Raw genomic sequence first — 24998 nt, 5'->3', positions numbered from 1 at the left:
TTTAGAATGATATTGTAGGATAGGTGTGAGAGGCCAGATCTGGCTCGTTTGAACATAAAACTGGTCGGACATTTTCACAGAATATGGCCGGCGGTTTAAATGTTAAAGCATTAATCTGTTGGTTAAATAAATAATTAGTTGTTTGTTGAAGTCCTTTCCTCACCATTTGTAGCCTCATCCAAGTCTACTTCGAGTCTGGCTTTAGGTACATTAGACTTTCTAAAAGTACTACAATTTAAAATCATTTAAAATTTCTAATTCATAAATTTCGGCAGTGTTTTGGTCTTTTAGGAAACGGAACTAAACAGAATGACAGACTGCTACCGCTATCACGAGAAACAAAACCCTGTGGAGTGAACTATCTAGTATTATCTAATTTCACGGGTCTCGTTTTTCTTGAAACGGTGAGCGCTGTTCATGTGGAATGAACCAGTGATACGTTTGTATGATGGCAAGGAATAATGGTCAATTGCTCCGAGAAAGGCCAGAGTTATAGACCCTGTAATTATCATTCAGGAGTTTAACTTTACAAAAATGTGGTAAATGACTGACTCGTTGTGTCTCATTCGTTTTTCAAAAGAGCAATGAATTCTACAACTTCCCTTAGTTATTTATACAGAAGCAAAGAGTATCCTGATCCCACTAGCAACCAACAGAGCTTTTACAAGATTACAAACTGTTAAACTATTGGAAGCACTCCGTCGGTTACGACGATGAGGGTTCCGGTTGATCCGAATCAACGGAACAGCCTGCTCGTGAAATTAACGTGTAAGTGGCTGAGCACTCCACAGACACGTGTACCCTTAACGTAGTTCTCGGGGATATTCAGCGTGACACAGAGAGTGACAAGGCCGGCCCTTTGAAATACATGTACAACAGAAACAGGAAGTAAGAGTGAGAGAAAGCTGTGGTGAAAGAGTACAGCAGGGATCACCACCATCCCCTGCCGGAGCCTCGTGGAGCTTTAGGTGTTTTCGCTCAATAAACACTCACAACGCCCGGTCTGGGAATCGAAACCGCGATCATATGACCGCGAGTCCGCTGCCCTAACCACTGGGCTATTGCGCCTCCACTATTAAACTATTATCCTGTGATATTTGTTAAGTGAAATGAAATCCTCCATGACTGGGTGAACTCGATTTCTATGTGTTAAATGGAATATATTTACGGAAGATTTCATCACAATGCAGTCGTTACTGATGAAATTCACCTATTTTAAATTACAGTTAACGAGGTATTTTTGTTCAGCACGGTGTATATACAATGTTCATGCTACTGTTGGTAACAGGTTGAGATGCGTCCTCGTATGTTACCTTCTTAAGGTGAGCAATCAAAAGAATAGTAAAAATATGCTTGAAATAGAAACCAAGTTTCCTCAAATCACAACATGTTTAAATAATGGATAAACAAATCAAACAATGTAGAACAAAAGACATGTGATGATTATGGATTGGGTACACCTGGTCTTAGTCATGCCTGTTCGACTTGGGATTAGAAATACAAAACACCAACGAAGATGATTATATTTCTTATGTCATTTGGTTTGCTAGAAAGTGAAGTCAAATATCTCGCAAAACACAAAGGTTAGGACTCATTCGTGAACAACGAATGGTGCTCCAGCATGACCATATTCCAGTGACTGAAACTAGTAAAGGGATAAACATACTGAAAAGATTTTTGAATGGTCGGGATGGAACCCTGTACCATAAGTCTTCCAGATCAGGGATAACATATGATTAAACGAATTCCTCAGAGATAACAGTAATAGACAAAGCGAGATATGAAAGATTAGTATAAAATTAGGAACCTTTATATTTTTGGTGCTGAATGCTATAGAAATGGTCAGCTGTGTTTCATGGGTGGAAAGTGCAATATTAATAAAATTATCTATTGAAAGAAATGAGAAAATAAAAACTGAAAACTTTCAAACGAAGTAAAACAACAAAAAAATATATTTAAAATTTTTTATTGGCAATTTTGAGGGGAAACTGATTGTAGTCTAAGCCATTATCCTAAAGTCAAGAACAGCACTCTTTGAGGATTTTTGTAGTAAACAACAACAACAACAATAGTTATAAGAACCGTAACGGCTACTACAAGATCAAAATCAACATCGCTAAAACACCAACCAAAATAAAGGAGACACACAAGGACCAGAGCATCAACAATACCACAAAATAAAGATAATGAACATGATTTCTTACAAAATCAAGTGCAACGACAAGAACATTAAAAATGATGATGTTAATAATAATAATAATACTAATAATAATAATAACAATTACAATAGCAACAATAATGGTGGTAACAATAGATTCATTGCTTGTTCAGTCGTTGGGATAATTTTCACTTTGTGATTAGAATTCTTAATCTTTTCCTTGACAAAGCTACAAAAATGTATTTTTGGCTCTTTTTTCTGTTTTCGTTTTTAACTGCTTATTTTTCCTTTCATCTATATTTTGCTATTTTTGGCACCGAAGAATTCACAAGCATATATTGCAAAGACGCCGATGCTTCTCCAAAATTCGGATGATTTTACAACAAGCAAGAACTGAAAAAAAAAGAACATATGAAGAAAAATATATGATATATACAATAGAACATTTCTAACCTTAGTATGAAATATATATTGGAAAATAAGCTGACCCCTAGAGAGATCAAACATGTTATCTAAACATAGTGGAGTCAAACACTTAAGAACTTCGCATGTTCCATCAAATCATAATTTAAATGCTGAATTCCACAGAAGGCATACAATTATCTCATTTTGTTGATCTTAGGTAATATATATATATATATATATATATATATATATATATATATGTATATATATATATATATATATATATATATATAATATATACAAAATTTAAAGGACTGACCACTAAAAGTGGACGGTCTACATGCTAGATATAGACGTCAATTCGCTATTTTCCAAAAAGAATATGTTCTCAATTAAAAAACTCAGCACAAACCAAAGCATTAAAAATAAGCAAGACAAATGAAAATATACGAAATAAAAATGATTACCTATGTACCGATCAGTTTCGATTGTTAATATCCACGCATATGGATACCTGCAATCTCATCAGCATAGTCTGTCATATAGAAATACAATTTGCAGGACTAGATACGAAAACGTTTGACCGGAGTCTCGCATGCATAGATTCCAACCAATTATATTTATGTGTATCTTCAAATACATTCACTTTGGAGCGCTGAGATCGGAAAACTACCCTGCAGCCAATAAGTAGCAGCAGTCAATTTACCGGTTAGAGAATATTTTTTATTATTTAAAATTTAATAAGGGTAGAAATTGATATTTATCAATTAAAACCAGTGGCCTAGCATATTAAAAAAATCCGAAGATTAACAATTTTTTTTACATACAAAATTTAAAGGACTGACCACTAAACATATCGTTTGTGGAAAATAACGATTTGACATCTATATCTAGCATGTTGACCGTCCACTTTTAGTGGTCAGTCCTTTAAATTTTGTATGTAAAAAATATTTTTAATCTTCGGATTTTTTTAATATGCTAGGCCACTGGTTTTAATTGATTAATAACAATTTCTACCCTTATTAAATTATATATATATGCCCCAGCATAGCCACAGCTCGTGAGCTGAAACTAGATAACATAAAAATAAAATTAAAAAAATATATATATGCACATATCAGAAGGGGTTTCAAATAATGGTGAAGCTCAGTCAACGGTGGTGCCCCATCATGACCGCACCGCAGCTTTGAAATTTAAACATTTCAAAGAAATTAGACATATATATATATATACATATAGGCGCAGGTGTGGCTGTGTGGTAAATAGCTTGTTTACCAACCACATGGTTCTTAGTTCAGTCCCACTGCGTGGCATCTTGGGCAAGTGTCTTCTGCTATAACCCCGGGCCGACCAATGTCTTGTGAGTGGATTTGGTAGACGGAAACTGAAAGAAGCCTGTCGTATATATGTATATATATATATATATGTTTGTGTGTATGTCTGTGTTTGTCCCCCTAGCATTGCTTGACAACCGATGCTGGTGTGTTTACGTCCCCGTCACTTAGCGGTTCGGCAAAAGAGACCGATAGAATAAGTACTGGGCTTACAAAAAAATAAGTCCCGGGGTCGATTTGCTCGATTAAAGGCGGTGCTCCAGCATGGCCGCAGTCAAATGACTGAAACAAGTAAAAGAAAAAAGAAAGAAAGAATATATATATATATATATATATATATATATATATATACATATGTGTGTTCGTGTGTGTGTGTGTGTGTGCGTGTGTGTGTGTGCATGTATATATTCTCCCTGCTTCTGTTATGAGACTGCAGCTATGCTGGAGCACAATCTTAAAGAACTTTTAGTCAAGAATTGAAATGGAAATAAGAAAATGTTTCTCTACCTTCAAGGTAAGGATGATATATAGGTTATATAATATTATTACTTCGCACTAAGTAGGGAAGACGATACGCATCACATCACCCGTTGACAGCCAAACTACAAGTTTTTAAGCCGGGTAATTGATTAAGCTTGTCATACATGTAAGCTACGGCAATATTGGCGCTAAGAAGGAAAATGATTTGGGGCAAAGTCCATAAGGCTCGCTGTTCTTTCAGCGCTCGCCGTTTTTTTCAGCCGTTCTTTCAGCGCTGTACTGCATTATTACATTATATCAACCCCAATTGGATGAAAGGCAGCCATTTCCTCAACCACCTGAAACAAAATTCTTTATGGAATCCTGTCCGATACTCGAATACGCTTGATAATTTGTCGTTAATAAAAACAAAATAAAAATTTATTGAATTCACATGTGCAGCGTGAGAAAAATACTTTTGGTTAAATTTCTTTTCTCACACATCACCGAAAGCTGAGGCCCTGAATGTTTTAGTCGAAATGTTTGCTGAAAAAAAAAGACGAAAGAAAGTGACTGAAGAAGAAAGAGATAGGTAATAAAGCAGTGATAGAATTACTAAAGCCTTTAGTCTGTAGCAGGTTTATCTCGGCTGCAAAGGTAGTTCGATATATTGAATACAGTTCCCTCTACCAATACAAACTATTTATTTTTCAAGTGGCTAATTTATTTCACACACCCTTCAGTCAGTAAAACTGTCAATTCTGTTGTTTGGAATGTTTTTTTTTCCAATTAAATATTTATTGATGTCCTTTTTTGCGTATATTGAAACACACTTACTGTAGAATTCAAATTATACATACACACACACACACATATATATATATAGTAGTAACAGAAAGGAGGAATTTCGATTATCCCCACGTGGTGATTTGTAATATATATATATATATATATATACTAGCAGAATCGCCCGGCGTTGCTCGGGTTTGTAAGGGAAATAACTATATAAGCACTTTTAGAGAGTTATAGCCCAAGATTAGCAAAAAAATGCATTAAAATGGAAAAAAATTATGGTAATTCTTTTTTTAAATTGTTGACTCATCCTAGACATTTTTAGAGAGTTACTTCCCTTATATAATAGCGAAAAAAATGCATTAAAATGGAAAAAATGATGGTAATTTTTTTTTTAAATCGTAGACTCCTCGTAGACGCGCGCTAATACCCAGAAGGGCTCGATATGAATCACGACTATAAGATACCCGGTTTTGGTTAAACTGCACCGTAAAATGTGGGAGTAGTTAGGAATCTAAATCGTAGGAGACAGACCGCACACAACCTTACTTTTATATATATATATATATGTATCAAGAGATTATAAATATATTATGGACAGAAGTATTATGAAATACTCATTGATATTCATTATTTCTTACAGATCTTACTAACACACATACGCAAATGCCAAGTTTGCTTCAAATCGCTAACACGAATTACGTCTTACTTGCGAAAGTTGAACCTTGGCAATGTAATGTGCAATTATTTAAAATAATATGCATTATTTTACAGTAATTATTAGATTCATGGATGAGATAACAGGAAAATAATTCTGTCATGCATATGACATCAAAATATATGTTTATTATATAATATTTATCAATTATACTTTGAAATATTCCAGGTTTTAGAATAGTGCAATTTCTAAAAGTCATGTGTAGTGAAATGTTATTTTAATGCGGGAGAGAATTCATGGAGATGTTTATAGATTGTTTTTGAACTTCAGGAAATGCTGTTACTGAATGCCCTCCTTCTGTACGAATCTTCTTTTCCAATTGGGAAGAACAAATCCAACAGCATATGCAGAGAATGGCTGCAGATAATAGAAAAGAAAATATCAATGCTGTTATTTCTAGACGCTTCATTTCAGCTAACATAACGTATTTGCAATGGGCACTGACAAAATACCTGAAATAGTTTCCATTTGATTAGATGTAGACTGAACGCTACACTGAGAACTATCCTTTAGGCATACCTTGCCTACAAACGAAGAGGTTGATATATTGATCCCTTGTAATTACGAAGGAACTCATCAAACTAGTAAAATGAGCAGTTTTCTGAACATGTTCTACTCTCATGTCAATCTCAAATTCTCCAGCAATTTGCCCTGTACTTTACAATCTTTTCTAGTTCTTTGTCATTGTTATGTCGCACTTTCGGATGCCTTCTACTCAATTCGACTCCACTCTACTCAACCCTACTCTGCTCTGCTCTCTAGTCTTCACTCTCACCGCTACTACTCTGACCTCGACGTCTAGGCTTCTCCCTCTATATCTACGTATTGGGCCAACCTACTTCATCGTCTGGGGCGTCCACACAACAGTCATCCACTTGTACATCCCTAGGTATTTCAATGTCTATGTCTTTGTTTCCTTCATCATTTTATCAACTACAATAATGTCTGGTCTCCGAGTATCAATCACTAAATCACTCTGCATTGTAAAATCTCACAAGATCCTATACTCATTCTCGGTGACGCCTTATGGTTTATGCTTAATACTAGTTCAATGTCCTTCCAATACCATACTTTTCACACAAACTCCAATGAACATACCTTGCTACGTTATCATGCATCCGTTTGTATTCTTTTTGAACTCGTTTGCTACCCGCAGTCACAAAATGTAAGACTGTTTCGTTTTAACTGCCACACATCACTACATTAATCTATTATCCATTCCCTAGAGGAAGAATAACTAAGACTCAAAGGAAGTATCCCTGCGTCTTACATACTGCAGAACACAGTGTCCCCGGCATCATAAACTGCGGATGAACCCTCACCAATAGAATCCCTTCAACTTTGTAAAGTCCTTTTTTTTTTCAATTCTCACATTTGTTTTTGTAAGCAATACTTCTACGGAGAAGCCTTCCTTCTATTCTGTCTATCACTTTACCCACTCCACACTGCACATATTAGGTATTTAGTCTATCCCTTTCCGCTCTAGCCACTTCAACTCCACATACAGACCAAGTGCGGAAGCATCTCCGATGACATCATACAAATTAGACAACAGTTCATGACAAGGTCATTTCATTGGCTTCAACTAACGCGCCGAGAAATTTACCCAAATTTTCAAGCTTTCTCTCTCTTTTGTTCTTTCTTTTTATCCGTTCCTTCTTTCTTTCTTTCTTTCTCTCCACCAAAACACAATAAAATTGCAATGACCATAAAATTATTTCAGCGAGTGGCTGTAATTACGAAGATATTTTAAATGAATTAATTTACTGTCTCTAGAGGATGTTACAAAATTTTCCTCGCAGACTAATTTTCAGCTCTATAACTTCAGACAACGGTAAGTAAATTCTTTCACAGAAACAGAATGTGCCACAACAACCTCTCCGAAGACGGTGGGAAAGACCTTGGACACCTTGATCGGCTGATCTTCCACTTGAATATTATGATTGATCCCTCTATGACTTATTAACAACTAATAATAGTTACGTCGATGTAAGAAATACCTTGCTATAACCGATGTATCAATTTATATTTTGTCGAGTTTGGAATATATTTTTCTGTCACTAAGTATTTTTACAGGAGCGCGCGCGTGTATAAAGTAATGCTAGACAGCTCTATACATTCCTGTGCCCGAGTGTATCTACACACCACTACCCACCTATAAATATATATATATATGTATGTATGTATGTATGTATGTATGTATGTATATGCATGTATGTATGTATATATATATATATGTATGTATGTACGTATGTATGTATGTATGTATGTATGTATGTGTATATATATATATATATATATATATATATATATATAGGTATGTATATATATATGAATAAATAGGATAATTCATTCACCTACTTATATATATATATATATATATATAGATGAGAAACCGACTTTCTGAGGGTGTGTATATCATTATGGCGGGGAAGTAAATGATTGTTAAAAGTTAAAAAGAGTTAAAGATTCTACTTCAAAAATATTTAGAAGAGAAATAACCTAGAGAAGAAAGGTTTCATATAAAGATTTTGCGATGTATTGCTAATTATATCGCAAGAAGTTTTATTTTGTTATCGCCAATTAAAGCAAGCACTTGTCTTTTAAAAGCCACTTGTTAGCTTTTAAATCATTCGAAATATAGTCGCCCTTTAATATACTTTCTTAACAAATTTTATTTGTTTTGTTTAAAATAAATTTATTTTACAGAAATGTCTTTCTGTGTGATGTCTGAATTTATATTTCACTGAAGTAGAAATACTGATAACATTGGTTTATGAAGTAATCATAGTCATATGATGTACAACAATAAAGCTTCAGATATTTCCATCTCAGAACCAAACGTCATTGAAATTTTCTGTCTTGCATCTCTTTTGTCGACAATATTCTAACACTGGGAAAGGTGCTTGGAAATCTTTTTTGAAATGGAAAATATATCCTTACTTAATAACCACTTTACTCAAAATACACTCAATAACACTCTGATGTGTTTGTTTATTTTCATAGAAATTATGGCTATTCTTGCTATAATCGATAATATATGAAATAACTAATTACTCGGTCATCTGTTGTCTGCTTTCACTTGAATTGTAAACCAGTTAGGCACGACGAAGTCTTTAAATTCTAATCTATATTATGTAATGTGTTATAATCCCAGTGATATCACCAGTGACAGCACACAGGATAAAAGTAACGAGTGATTCCTAAAACTTTTGTACTTAATTTGAGTTTATGACCAATAAGAAGATTGATCTGTTGTAGACTAAATCTTAGGCAAGTGTAGGTCTGTTTTGACTTCTCAACGCCAAAGAAACACTGGATGAACTGTTTTAATATCTTATGACAGTTTGATCAGATATTCCGCCCATTGAACCCATTACTGGTAAAGTAAAGCACATTGTAATGAAAAGATAAGACTAGACACAAAGTCAGTAATTTCTAAAATTAAAGATTCATTATTGTTCTCGGTCTCGACGTAAACATATTGCTTCTTATACAACTTCAGTTTGCTTTTGATGCAAAATTTTCCTTCTGGGAATAAATTGATAATTTTTTTCCGAATTGGAGAATCGTTATTTCTGCAGCTAATACATATGTAAGTGAAAATAAGTATCATGAGGAGGTGCAGTTCACCGATGTAACCATCTAAGACATTCTCTTTACTCTTCACTCTTTTAATTGTTTCAGTCATTTGACAGCGGCCATGCTGGAGCACCGCCTTTAATCGAGCAAATCGACCCCGGGACTTATTCTTTTGTAAGCCCAGTACTTATTCTATCGGTCTCTTTTGCCGAACCGCTATGTGACGGGGACGTAAACACACCAGCATCGGTTGTCAAGCAATTCTCGGGGGACAAACACAGACACACAAACACACACACACACGTAAATATATATACATATATACGACGGGCTTCTTTCAGTTTCCGTCTACCAAATCCACTCACAAGGCTTTGGTCGGCCCGAGGCTATAGTAGAAGGCACTTGCCCAAGGTGCCACGCAGTGGGACTGAACCCGGAACCGTGTGGTTGGTAAACAAGCTACTTAACACACAGCCACTCCTGCGCCTATTGTGGAATTAATATTTTACATCACTCCTATATTTTAAATATATGACCGGTATTCATCGAACATAATCAATAGGAAGGAGCATTATGGAAATATTAACAGAATATGGTTTTATTTTGTGAGCTCCGGAACAAACCAATCTTTTGATTCGCATCGATTTCACTTTTTAAATGCACTACACTGCTCCATATATTTGTTCCTGTAGAATACAAACCTGCAAGTTCGATCAAATGAATTGAACAATTTGTAGATAACTGCGAATATATGTAAACATTCTATTTAAATGTTGTGCAGTATTTGGTGTTCACTCGACCAAGATTAATTACTACATCTAAGGGATTAGCAATGGGAAAAATACTGTTCACCGTAAGCCAATCACTATAAATGCCACAACATATACAGTCCCTATGTTTAGAAGTTTTAGCATAATTCTTATTTAATCTCAATCTTCAAGTCCCGAAGGACATAGATTATTCAAGGACATCGGATTTCAGTGGGTACGCTGCATTTGGTCTTCTATTTCGTGTTTCAAATACATCTTCTCTGGGGATGAAGCAACTTCAAGTTCATAATTTCGACCTTCTGGTCATTTACCAATTCGGAGTAATTAATATTTCGCATTCTAAGGGGCCAAATATCAGCTTGTTTATTCCATCAGAACTAACACGCCGGGCGAGATGCGTAGCTGTATTTCGTCTGTCGTTACGTTCTGAGTTCAAATTCCACCGAGGTTGACTTTGCCTTTCATTCTTTCGACGTCGATAAATTAAATACCAGAGAAACACTCGGGTCAGTGTAATCGACAAGTCCCCTTCCCACAAATTCCAGGCCTTGTGCCTTCAGTAGAAAAGATTATTAATAGCTGAATTAACTCCAGAAGCATCGTTTGTAAAGACTTAAAGAAGAATTCATTCCATATAAATGTGAAAGAGAATGGAAAAAACATTTTCATTTTCCTTTGAATAATTGGGTACCATAATTTTGTGATTTCAAGTCCCAAATGAATTATTATTGCATTTTTGAATCACGCCTTTCTAGTATGAATACACACACACACACATGTGCATACACACACGCGTGCACACACTGACACAGAGACTCACACATACGCGTGTGTGTATCTGTGTATTACTTCAATCAATTTCAGCTGTTTACCATCAAAAATTAGATTATTTCAAGTCAAAAGAAGGTGCTATTTCTGTTAAATGAAATACAAGAAAGGTGTGGTGTTCAAAAGTAATGTTTGCGTGAAAGACGGCTAATGTTGCAATCGTTTTGTGCTTTGTTTTAATCAGATTTACCGAATTGTTTCTGGCCAAACAATCGAGACATCAGCCAACAAATAGAAAGTCTGGTAATTTATACTTTGTTAAATGGTTTGCCTTTTTCATACGTTTCGACTTTGACAAAAATAAATCACATACATCAGCCTACAAGCGATACGGAATCTCATAATCAATTGGTCTATAGTGGCACACGTTAAGACCTCAATTTCCTTGGCTTCATGTTGTTGGTTAGCTTCAAAAAAGTAATGAATATATCTTTGATCAACGCCATTTTAAACTGACGATATCGTCACTTTTTACATCGAAAGTATATTTTCCAGCATATCCTTTTTTAATAAAAGAAAAAGAAATATACAATGGCGCAGGAGTGGCTGTGTGGTAAGTAACTTGATAACCAACCACATGGTTCCGGGTTCAGTCCCACTGCGTGGAATCTTGGGCAAGTGTATTCTGCTATAACCCCGGGCCAACCAATGCCTTGTGAGTGGATTTGGTAGACGGAAACTGAAAGAAGCCTGTCGTATATATATATGTATGTGTGTGTGTTTGTGTGTCTGTGTTTGTCCCCCTAGCATTGCTTGACAACCGATGCTGGTGTGTTTACGTCCCCGTCACTTAGCGGTTCGGCAAAAAGAGACCGATAGAATAAGTACTGGGCTTACAAAAAAATAAGTCCCGGGGTCGAGTTGTTCGACTAAAGGCGGTGCTCCAGCATGGCCACAGTCAAATGACTGAAACAAGTAAAAGAGTAAAAGAGAAAAGAGTAAAATGTCATTCAAAGAACTCTGTCCCAATATGAAGCATGTCAGTCGGTCGTTGGTTTATTCTGTTTCAATGTAGAATCTTATGAAGATAATTTCAGGTATGTACAGTTTAAGTTACATGTATGTCTGCATTTAAACCCGGGAGTTTGTACAAAAGAAACCTCGCCAAATATACAGAACTTGTGTTGCTCATTAGTGCGATTTACTTTGTGGAAGTTTAGCAAACTCTTTGAAAGAGCTCTAAAACAAGAATCATCGAATAAATCATGACTACAATCCTATCTGATTGTTTTCTGGTGTAGGTTCGTGTTAACTGCACCATTCAGACTTAAACTACATCTCCCTGCGAAATATAAGGATCTTTGATCCATAAAGTGAAATATCTAATTGCTAAATAGAATTCACATGGAATCACCATATCAATTAGAAAGTCAAATAAACATATTCATTTGAAAGAATTCTGTTTTATGTACGGATGACCGTGATAAATATTACACTGAGTGATTTAATCGACAAATTGAGTAATAGTTACTAATGTACATCTATTTTACTACTATAAACTCTAAGCGCATTATATGTACTAATGTATATATTTACTATACGCGCTAATTGATTTTTCTGCTGTTTGCTTGACCCATTAGAATTAGCAGGTAATTTGCTTTCAATTTACAACCGATTCTCTTCAATAAATATTTCAAACTCAAAAATAGAATCTTAAAGACTTTTAAATGATAAAAATGTCGTGAATGGAATGTTTCACCAAGCATCTACAGCATCTACAGTTATGAAACTCGTTTTCTCCGCAAAAGTAATATTTTTAACAGGTTACAACAATTACAAGCTGTACCACTGCATATATAGTGGCACAAAGCCTCCGAGTTCGGTTGGGCTTAAGTCGATAAAATAACTACCAGTGGAACGCTCGTACTTGTTTTATCGACCTAGAAAGGAAACGTCGACCTCAATGGAATTTGAAGACGGACGAAATGCCACTAAGCATTTTGCCCGGCATACTAGCAATTCTGCCAGCTCGCCATCATATATATATATTATCTTAATCAATTATATCGCTCCAAATATTTAATAATGATGTGAGAGAATAGTAAACGTCAAGGGGCTGAGTTTATTTCGACTTATTTTGGAGAGTAAATACAACAAGGAATTTACACGGATACACACACACACGCGCACATGATGCTGTCATTTCGATTAGAAACACAACGTTCTTATTTAAAACATATGTCTATAACTTTATGAACTTTCTGCGATAGGCTATGAGATATGCCCAGCTATATTTTAAAACATGCCCAGCTATATATATATATATATATATATATACACCTAAAAGCTCCACGAGGCTCCGGCGGGGGCTGGTGATCCCTGCTGTACTCTTTCACCACACTTTCTCCCACTCTTTCTTCTGTTGGCCTGCTCGCTTAGCCAGCGGGGTGGCGTCATTCGAAGGCTAAAGCAATGCGAACGCATTGTGACCAGCGATGTGTAACTACATCTGATGGACTGGTCGGTCACGTGATGATGATGATGATGATATATATATAGCTGGGCATATCACATAGCCTATCGCAGAAAGTTCATAAAGTTATAGACATATGTTTTGAATAAGAAACCTGCTATATATATATATATATATATATATATATATATATATATATAGCAGGTTTCTGCACAATTGCCCGTCAACAAATTTTCCGCAAACAGTAAGTAATGTAGGTTTTGAATGTGACTCCTTGTAGCTGATCGAACGTTTTAATCAGATAGTCACGCTCAGTAATTATGGTAATTGTTATATAATATTGGTCTCAAATTTTAGCACAAGGTCAGAGATTTCTAGGGATAAGCTAAGTCGATTACACCCCCACCCCCAGTGCTCAACTGGTACTTATTTTATCGACCTAAAAAATGCAGAATTGACCTCGGTGGAATTTGAACTCAGAACGTAAAGGCAGGCGAAATACCACTAAATATTTTGCCTGGTGCGCTAACGATTCAGCCGCACAATATTTTTGTGCTACGATATTTTGATGAAGGCTGATTCTGAGTGAAATGTAAATGTATATCTTTGTAAGTGAATGTCTTTGAGTAACAAAGTCTCAGTTCAAATCTTGTTGTGGCCAACATCCACAATTACTTCAGTCACATCTATAAAATTATTTGCCTAGTATGCTTTTCTCTTTCAAAATTATTTTACCTTGCATCAACCTAAGAAATCATTAGATTATTGGCTAATAACACTATTTACTATAATTTATTTAAGTAAACCAGGAGAACTAACGATCGTTTGATATTTAAATAATAACAGACAATCAGGTGAAAATTTAATTACGTTCATTAATTGCAAGTGTTATGACAACTTTATTGGTAAAAACGTATCTGTTAATAAGATTATCTTTAAAAACATATATCTCATCATTATATCTAAACAGAATCGTTCGATAAAATGAAAACTAGGGAAAAAAAGAGAAAAGAAACTGTTTAGATAGTAGTCCCAATAGCATTAGTATATTTCAGGACATATAGAAGATGTTGAATAAAAGGTGTAGAATGAAACTGCGTTGAAAAATAATTGGAATACTTTTAAAAATAGGAAATAGGAAAGAATTGAATGCAAAATAGTTTGATGTCCAGAAAAGTATTGTTTTGCTAAATGTACCTCGTTGAGATATGTCGTATATTCCTTGTCTCCATCAACATTAATGATGCCATTAAAGGTATCTGATTCGGATCTTTTCAGTTTGAACGGCAGTTTTATCTAGCGGTGTCATATGAAATTGTCACTCATAATTATGACCCTAGTATCGATGTATTGCATTTCAATCTGTTTCAGGGTTAGGGTTAGGCTTAGGCTTAGGGGTGGAGGGAAGGGTATTTTTTTCTTCACAAAAGTAAAATAACCCAATCTGTTTCTTAAACAAGGGACATATTCATACGGCACAGAATGTTTTCACCTCAATAGACGTCATTGATTGGTTGAAATTGCAGAAATTGAAGAAAGTATCTTACAAATATCTTATAAACTATAAAATTTTCCCAATAAAGCCAAGAGAAAAAGATATTTTATAAACACATTCTACCAGTATACGAAGTTTTAAAGTGTTTAGTTACGTGAACATTATTTTAAAAAACTGCCGGTCAAACCTAAAAGATCCTCTGCTTCATGATAAATCAGGTATACCACACCTAGCATTGGTGATCCGAGCAAGGTAAATAGAATCTGCTGCCCGTAGGGATTATAGCTTGCTTATATCGTCGCTCAACTTCCCTTTTATGCTAAGATCATCAATTTGGTTACCGCCTCCGTAATAACAACTGATGATAATATGTTCATACTCCACAGAATTATGTGAAACTTGACTGTCTTCCTTGATACCAACAGCTATCACGTGCGTTACGCACTGTAAAGAATTGGCGGTGCTAATTCATCGTACAGATTGCGCAACGAAATGGAGACAATTGCGCTGCGTACCTCAACAAAAATAAATTCATGTTTCGGTTTGAACGGCAGTTTTTAAGATAATTTCTAGGTAACTAAAAAATTTTAAACTTCGTATACTGGTAGAATGTGTTTATATTTTTCTCTTGGCTTTATTGAGAAAATTCTATAGTTTGTAAGATATTTGTTGTTTTCTTCTTCAATTTCTGCAATTTCAACCAATCACTGATGTCCATTGAGGTAAACATCATTCTGTGCCGTATGAATATGTCCCTCGTTTAAGAAACAGACCGGTTTATTTACATTTGTGAAGAAAAAAGATACCCTTCCCCCCACCCCTAACCTAACCCTAACCCTAACTAACCCTAACTCTAAAATAGATTGAAATGCAATAGATCGATACTAGGGTCATAATTATGGGTGACAATTTCATATGACACCGCTAGAAAAAACTGCCGTTCAAACCGAAAAGGTGCCATGTTTCTTCTTTTCCCGCTATAAGCACAAGAAAATCTCATCTTAGCAAAAGTATTTTGCAAATTAGTAAAAGTGAACTGGAGAATGAAGTTCAAAAGCGCAATTCCAGTTACAAAATACGAATCACTGACCACCGATCGAGATGCCTATTATCCTACCCTACCATTTATACTATTTATATTCACTCGCTCTTCACGCATTCGCTGTTTGCGTCTGTCATATAAATCATTCCTTTCTTTGCTAAATCCCATAATTACTACAAAATCTCAATAGTAATCTTCTGGCCCAACAAGAAAGGCGGGGCATTTCTGAAGTAACAACAACCTCTCATCGAATCCGACAGAAATTACAGAAATTCAAACGGGCAAACCCCTAAAGATTCACAACCTGTAACGTGAACCAGCCAGATGTTATTCAATCCCATTATACCGACCTAAATAAGGAAAGGGTTATTGAATAATGGGATCGTCGTCATCACCATCCCCACTATCTTTATCATGATTACCATTGTCACCACTACATCAATGATCATCGGCATTCCTCCGTCAATGACGTTTTGAGTTCAAATCCCGCTGAGGTCGACTTTGCCTTTCATCCTTTCGGGGTTGATACCATAAGTACCTATTTCTTTACTACCCACAAGGGGCTAAACACAGAGAGAACAAACAGGGACAGACAAACGGATTAAGTCGATTATATCGACTCCAGTGCGTAACTGGTACTTAATTTATCGACCCCGAAAGGATGAAAGGCAAAGTCGACCTCGGCGGAATTTGAACTCAGAACGTCAATGGCAGACGAAATACGGCTACGCATTTCACCCGGCGTGCTAACGGTTCTGCCAGCTCGCAACCTTATGATACAATAAGTACCAATAAGCACAGGTGTCGATGTAACTGACTAGACCCCTCTCACGAAAATATGAAGCTGTGCACCTATGGTAGAGATGTTATTTGAGGGATATTTGACTTCCAGAGGATCGGGCAACAAAGTAAAGACCCCCTGACTGGGGAAAAAGATGGTGGATGTAATTCAAGGTAACAAGCTGCAGATGAGAGAGGCAATTAGCTACAAAACATATTACGATACGAAAAGCTTCTAATTGATTTGATCGATTATAACAGTTTATTGGTATTCGCTTAATCGAATTCTGACAAGCAAAATATGTTATTATATGATGTTAAATATTAAATTACTGTAGAATAACAGCTGTATAATTTTCGCCTTACTTCGCTTTCGTGTTATGGAAAAACCATCTAATTATTGTTAAGTTGTTTTAGTGGTTACAGCCATTGTTGATAAGCTTTAGGTTAACATTAATCAAGCGAACTTTAAATCATTATCTTCGTTTTCATTGTTTGTAGTGATAGGTTTCTAGTACAAAAGTATCTTAATATGTTCTTCGTATTTTAAAGAGACGAGTGTGAAATTTTCAGGAAATGTGACTGGCGAGTCTAGCTATTAGTGTTTGCACGTGTTATTGTCACGTGTCATGGATGTTGCTGCTGAATGCGGTGGTTGTGATTGTACCAATGTTATTGATGATGATGATAATGGTGGTGGTGGTGGCTGTGTTTCTGTTTTGATGTCGATAGTTTCAAATCTTGACAAGCCCAGCAAGTTCGTGGGAGGAGTAAGTTGATTACATCGAACCCAGGAATTATTCATTTGGATCTTTTCTTTTTCACGGGTAACTCGATTAATTAATTTTCTTTAACTAAACACTTTGAAACTTCGTATACTGGTAGAATGCATCATATAGAACATCTTTTACTCTTAACGTAGTTGAGAAAAGTTTCTATTTTCGAAGTTATTTCGTGTTAAAGTTGTGTTTTGGTAATTTCAACCAATCAATGAGGTGTATGCAGCTGAATAAAATTAATGCCGTTGTTTGTCAACAACTATCGGCGGTGTATATATGACCAGTATACGAAGTTTCAAAGTTTTTAGTTAAAGAAAATTAATTAATCGAGTTACTCATCAAAAGGCAAAAATGGCAATTTCAGAAGTTGATTTACCGAACGAGACTCATAATCCCATTTCAAAGAATTTACCAAATCACTCGGTCAGAGATCATGGCTTCACAGAGTTCAATGCCAAACATTTTACATCTAGATTTGACCTGAGAGACTGATTAGGTGTATTTGTTCAAACCACAAATCCAAAGGAGAGCCCAATTTTTTTTTTTCAAGGATCTTTACAAGATTGCTTCTTCCTTGTTTTCTGCCTGTTCGAAGCAGAATCACTACAACCCCAAACACTGGACCCTATTCATTGAAATCTCAACCAATGATTTTAAAGCTATGTTGTTTAATACGTAACGTACTCTTCCACCGCCTCATTTAGTACACACCAAAGAAAGTTTCAACATCTTCTGTATATTGCTAGATGCCATGAGGTTCTGTGTGTAAAGGCTAAGATGTTATAAGCTGCCTTAAAATGCTGCCTCTCATGATTTAACTCCAAGTCAGTTTCAACAATTTTCGCTGCTATTTTGCCATTGAGACAGCAGAGATACTGCACTCTATTATCAGGGTCCACAGACCAAGCAGTGTGTAGTGAGGAGCAACGTCATGTGTCAGTCACAGGTGGACTCCAGTAGGTCCCATGAAATTGGGTTTGTGAAAAGCTGCTTGCTGTACCTGATATGAGATCAGCAGAGTTTAAGATCGTTCAGGACTTCTACTCTATGTCGTCTCAAGCACTCGTCAAAGCGGATCTTTCTGTCAGACCACTGACAAAAGGAATACTCAACTGCAAAGAATTCTTCAAGATTATCAGCAGGATTAAGACAACAGCTGGGATGTTTTTTTTTTCTTGTAAGAAACTATGTGAAGTTGGTTGTAATTCTGAAGATCAGCAGGAAAACAGATTGCTGGTTGTCCCTGAAATTTCTTATCTTTAAAGCTCATCTTAATAAATTCAAGGGGATGTGAGTGTAATCATAAATGCAAACTGCATGCTTCCAGCAGGCAATACTGAATCTTGACCGCCATTATCAAGGAGGTTGCTGACACGTGACAGTAATTTGCATCACAAAGTTGTATATCATTGATTTCTAATGGTTTTTGCTCACTTTTTTAAGACCTAAATATAAATATATATCAGTTTTGATTCATATATTTTTCAAAGATTTCATATGAATGAAATTATGCAATTAGTCCTTTCTCCCATAGGAAATAATTATATTTCAAAATATTATTTACAAATAAAGAAAATGTTTAGAGAATATAATCACCAGTTTCTCTATACAACAATACTCAGTAATAAAAACGGTTACAGAATGTAATTCAGTCCTTATAGAAACCTATTAGTTTGGCTTTTCAATGATTCGATCAGTGATCGTTCGCTCCAGTTCCCTGGTGCTTGCGTCGTTTTTAAATATAGACGGCTCGCCATTGCTGCTTTTGTTTCTGTTGTTGTCTTCTTCTAATCAGGACTCACGCCATTAGCTACAAACAATAATCTCTAATTCGAGCCTACTCTAAGCTACTAAGAATGCGTGTGGTAACTCGAAGATCCACCCACCACACGCGATAGACTTGCGGTTGCACGGGCGCGAAAGCTACGTTATTTTCCTACGGTGGCTTTTAACGGGTGGAGAGCTGAACCATACTGGGGGTACAGAGGATTCGCAATCTAGACTAGGGTCTGAAAGTTTACCACACCATAGTGGGTTACACCATGGTTCCTCTGCTTTGTGGCAGAAGTAGGAAGAAAGAGTGAGAGAAAGTTGTGGTGAAAGAGTACATCGGGGGGTTCATCCCACCCCCGCCGGAGCGTCGTGGTGCTTAGGTGTTTTTGCTCAATAAAAACTCACAATTCCCGGTCTGGGAATCGAAATAGCGTTCTTACGACCGGGAGTCCGCTCCCCTAACCACTGGGCCGTTGCGCTTCCACTGTTGTTGCTGTTGTTGTTGTCTGTTATTTATCTCTCGACCACGTCAACTAGGGGTGGAAAAAGAATATCATAATGGTTGTTCCAACGGCCCTAATTTCACCCGATTTGAGAAACCATATTTTGTTTTGTTTTGAAATGTTAAATTTTATCTTTTAAATCTCGAAATTTGTCTTTAACGTGTGAACCGTCGCCAAACCACCTCGTCAGAATTTCAAATACCAACAAAAATTTGTATGCCAACAAATAAAATAACACATTCTAACGAAAGATTACTAGCCACGGACAAGCGTCGAATTGGTGACTTGCAGAAGAGTAGCGTCCTATATCCTCCCAAAATCCCAAGAAAAATTCTTAAGATTTGAGAAAATTCCTTCTAAACATAAATAATAATAATAATAATAATAATAATAATAACGACAACAATAACAGCAGCAACAACATCAAAAAGAACAAAAGCAACAGCAGTAACAAGAACAGTGACAACATCATCATCATCATCAACAACAACAACAACAACAACAACAACAACAATAACAACAATAATAATCGTTTCTACTAAAGGCACAAGACCTGAAATTGGAAGGGAGGTATATTATCGATTATATCGACCCGAGTATTTCACTGGTACTTAATTCATCGACCCCGAAAGGATAAAAGGTAAAGTCGATCTGGGCGGAATTTGAGCTCAGAACGTAGCGAAGGGCGAAATACCGCTAAGCATTACGTCCAGCATGCTAACAATACTGTCAGCTCGCAACCTTAATAATAATAATAATAATAATAATATAATAATAATAATAATAATAATAATAGTAGTAGTAGTAGTAGTAGTAGTAGTAGTAGTAGTAGTAGTAGTAGTAGTATTAGTAGTAGTAGTAGTAGTAGTAATAATAATAATAATAATAATAATAATAATAATATTAATAATAATAATAAGAAGAAGAATATTGGCTTTTCATTTTGACACAACGCCAGCAAGTGTCGAATAGGTCTAAATCGATTACATCGACCCCAATGCCTAGATGGTCTTTGCCTTTCCAGAGCCCAAGGAGGTCGAGGCTTTATTCAGTTTGAAATTTATAACAAAACCACCAGAACTGAACTGGTTAAATATCTTCAGAGAAATGATAACTGGATGCTGACACTCGTTGAGAATCATGAGAGGTGGCGGAGATGAGTTATCACCCCTTAAAACTCTCACATATTAATGGTAGCTTTATGAATCAAACGAAAGTGTAAAACGGTATTAATCCGAATAAATAAGAAAATATAACATGTTCTATTGCCTCGATATGTCTACAAAGGTGAGAAGCAGAGCATATATTAGTGGTGTAAGAATGGGAAACTAGAAACAAGAAATCTAGAATACGAATGAAATTGAGAAACAAAAGAAAAACAAAGAAGGTGAGAGGTGTATATATATATATATAATATATATATATATATATATATATATATATATATATATATATATTTGTGGGTTTCTTCACAGTTAAATGTAGGAAGCATTTCAGAGAGAGATATTGATTCAAAGTTTCTAATGGTATAATAATAATATATAATAATAATAATGATAATAATATTAATAATAATAATAAGAAGAAGAATATTGGCTTTTCATTTTGACACAACGCCAGCAAGTGTGGAATAGGTCTAAATCGATTACATCGACCCCAATGCCTAGATGGTCTTTGCCTTTCCAGAGCCCAAGGAGGTCGAGGCTTTATTCAGTTTGAAATTTATAACAAAACCACCAGAACTGAACTGGTTAAATATCTTCAGAGAAATGATAACTGGATGCTGACACTCGTTGAGAATCATGAGAGGTGGCGGAGATGAGTTACCACCCCTTAAAACTCTCACATATTAATGGTAGCTTTATGAATCAAACGAAAGTGTAAAACGGTATTAATCCGAATAAATAAAAAATATAACATGTTCTATTGCCTCGATATGTCTACAAAGGTGAGAAGCAGAGCATATATTAGCGGTGTAAGAATGGGAAACTAGAAACAAGAAATCTAGAATACGAATGAAATTGAGAAACAAAAGAAAAACAAAGAAGGTGAGAGGTGTATATACATACATATACATATATATATATATATATATATATATATATATATATATATATATATATATATATATATTTGTGGGTTTCTTCACAGTTAAATGTAGGAAGCATTTCAGAGAGAGATATTGATTCAAGGTATCTAATGGTATAATAAGTAACATATTAAAATATTTTAGGCACAGGTATGACTGTGGTAAGAAGCGTGCTTCGAGGTTCAGTCCCACTGCGCGACACCTTGGGCAAGTGTTTCTACACTAGCCTCGAGCCGACCAAATTCTCGTGAGTTGATTTGGTAGACGGAAACTTAAACATCATATATATGTATATACGAGTATATGTATATGCGCGTGTGTTTTGTGTTTATGTTTGTCGCCTACCATGGTTTTACAACCGGTGCTGGTCTGTTTACGTTCCCATAACTGCTAAGAGATCGATAGAATAAGTACCGGGTTTTAAGAAAATGTACTGGGGCCGATTCATTCGACTAAAAATTCTTCAAGGTGGTGCCCCAGCATGACCGCTGAATAATGACTAAAATAAGCAAAAGATAATAGACAAAGATATTACTAAAAGTATTAGGTGTAATCGTAAGGTCAAAGTGGTAAAACCTGCTTCCGTCGAATAGAATTACTTTCAGTAATTATTGTCAAATGAAACGGATACACTATTCTATCAATCTTTAATCGGCATCATTTACTGTGCTGCGCTCATGCTCGCGCGATGCCTTCAAGAACATTTTGATATTGATATCAACAAAAGCAGTAATTTAAGCCAGTAGTTATTTAATAATATCTATTTGATGATCTATTAGGTTGCATAGCATAAAGGAACCTCAACAAAATTGTTTTAGCATTGATGTCACAATCTCATGGGGTGGTACAGTTAAAAGGCATTGCTCCTTACTCCAGATGCAGTAAGAAATTTTTTTTTTAAATGGTGTTAAATAAACACTTGATATATACATGACGGATATTCTTTGATCAAAATCCTTGCCTGCTTTGCTTTGATATCGATCCCAGAATCAGGTGGCCTCCGAAGCGAACGTTTTACCACACAACCAGGGCTATGTCTAAATGTGTGTTTTTCTTTGCAATAAAACTATATTATGAAGCTATGTTAAATATTTTAAATACTTATCCGATCTTTAACTGTAATTGGATCAAAGTAAATCCGACAAGGAACGATTGAATAACTTCACAATTCCAGAAAGAAAAATACGTAAATAAATAAAATGAAAGAAGCAAAATGATAAATAAATAAATCATTCATGAAACCAATCAGTTTAATTTAGGCGAAGCTTAACAGAAGCGATGCCAAAGAAAAGGAAAAGGAAAATTAAGAAGCCAAAAAATATTTTTTTAAAAAGTAAAGAATATTGAAAATAAATGCAGAATGTTAAAGAGATTTCTATAAACTGTTCAATTTGATTTGAAGCCAAAGTATTATGACTCGTGTGATGTTTACTGTCTGCCAGTAAAATGTAGTACATTAAAATGGAATTCAAAGGGAAACGTTTACATCTGCACTTGTAAGATTTACGTTCAAAGCAGAGTTCATGTGATAGTAATTAATGAATTGATTACAGGGATCAAAGAGCATTTTAATTTGGAGAAAATATGAATTCGGCTGCTGGAAACGAAAGATCAAATTTCAAACGTTGACACACACACACACACACATCATATGTATAATATGTTGCCCATTGTGGCTGCTATTTATTTTGCTCGAATTTTAAAAGGAATGATTTCGTATTTCTTGGGAATAGTAGCTGAATGTTTAGCTTCATTGCAACTGACTGTGAAAAATAACTGCATAACCGCACCGGATACGCAGTTCTCCATGGTATTTCCGAATGCAATTGTATATCGGATCGCAGTGATTATATTTTTCCGTCCTTCTACACCTGTGAATCGCACCTGAAGATTTATTACTTGAGATATACTTTATATATCCTTTGTATATCTTTTTACGGCCATATCACGTTGAAAATACCGGTTCTCGTCCGATCCCCTAAGTTGAGCAACATCAAACCTAGTAAGTATTTAGATGGATGACCTAGGTGCTGTAAACATCTTCTATTCATTGGTGGTGCCCCGGCATGACTACAACCTTAGAGTTGAAACTTATAAAATAATATGAAAGCTGTGCAGATGTTTTAGCAGATGTTGAATTGAAACACAACAGAAAACCCGTGAAAGTCTGCGAGAGAGGAACTCAATCCTGAGTGGGTGTCATCCTCCAGTTCTACATATGACTCGTGTCCATGTGGTTGCGCTTGCTAAAGATGATTATACATATTAAAACAAAGTTGCAGAATCAACGTACTGTGATGGAAATTTAAGGTAACGTAATCCAAGGAGAGAGTGAGAAATCCATGAATGAGATACTCCAAATCAGTCGGAAAGACGCGGACGTAGACGGTCCGTGCGAGCGAGTAGTAAAAAGTCAATTCAAATAAACAATTACTTCAATTAAACGAGTAAAAGTAACGGACAACAGGAGGACGCGCGTAAGGAAGGTATTAGCTTGATGGTCGGGGAAAAGAGCGAGATTGACGTATCGAGAATGGTTTTTTATGGCGGCGATTTACACCGAGCGTCAAGTTAATACATTACTTGTGTATATCATCTTGTTGACCGTTAATCCTACTCGTTTATTTGAATTGACTTATTTATAAGTTGTTTATAATTTTAATCTTAAAGGTATTTTAATATGCTGCCACATTTTTTGATGGAATTTTTTTCTGTAAAAAAACTTCAGCCTCTATTAAAAGTAAACTTATTACTACTCGCTATAGGGACTGGTAACCACTATAAGCTGTAGTGGAGAACGGTTCACACGTGTGCTGAGGCTGACCAAAGGATTTTATTTTTAGATATATCTGGGGTACTTATATGTACTCATGATTTTTGCTTCGGCTTTTTCCATGGGCGCATGTAAGTATCTTCTTATTTATATCCTTTCGTATTTTCTACTGAAGAGGAAAAGTCTATTATAAGATTAATTCCAAAATTGATTCAATATAGAAATAACGAACTTTAAAAAAAATTCTATTGGCCGGCTTTCCTCGATTTCAGCTCTTCGTGTTTTTTATCTGTAGCGAGTAGATT

Source organism: Octopus sinensis, linkage group LG21 (genome assembly GCF_006345805.1).
Source record: "Octopus sinensis linkage group LG21, ASM634580v1, whole genome shotgun sequence".
Classification (NCBI taxonomy): Eukaryota; Metazoa; Mollusca; class Cephalopoda; order Octopoda; family Octopodidae; genus Octopus; species Octopus sinensis.
This window is presented reverse-complemented; position numbering follows the sequence as displayed.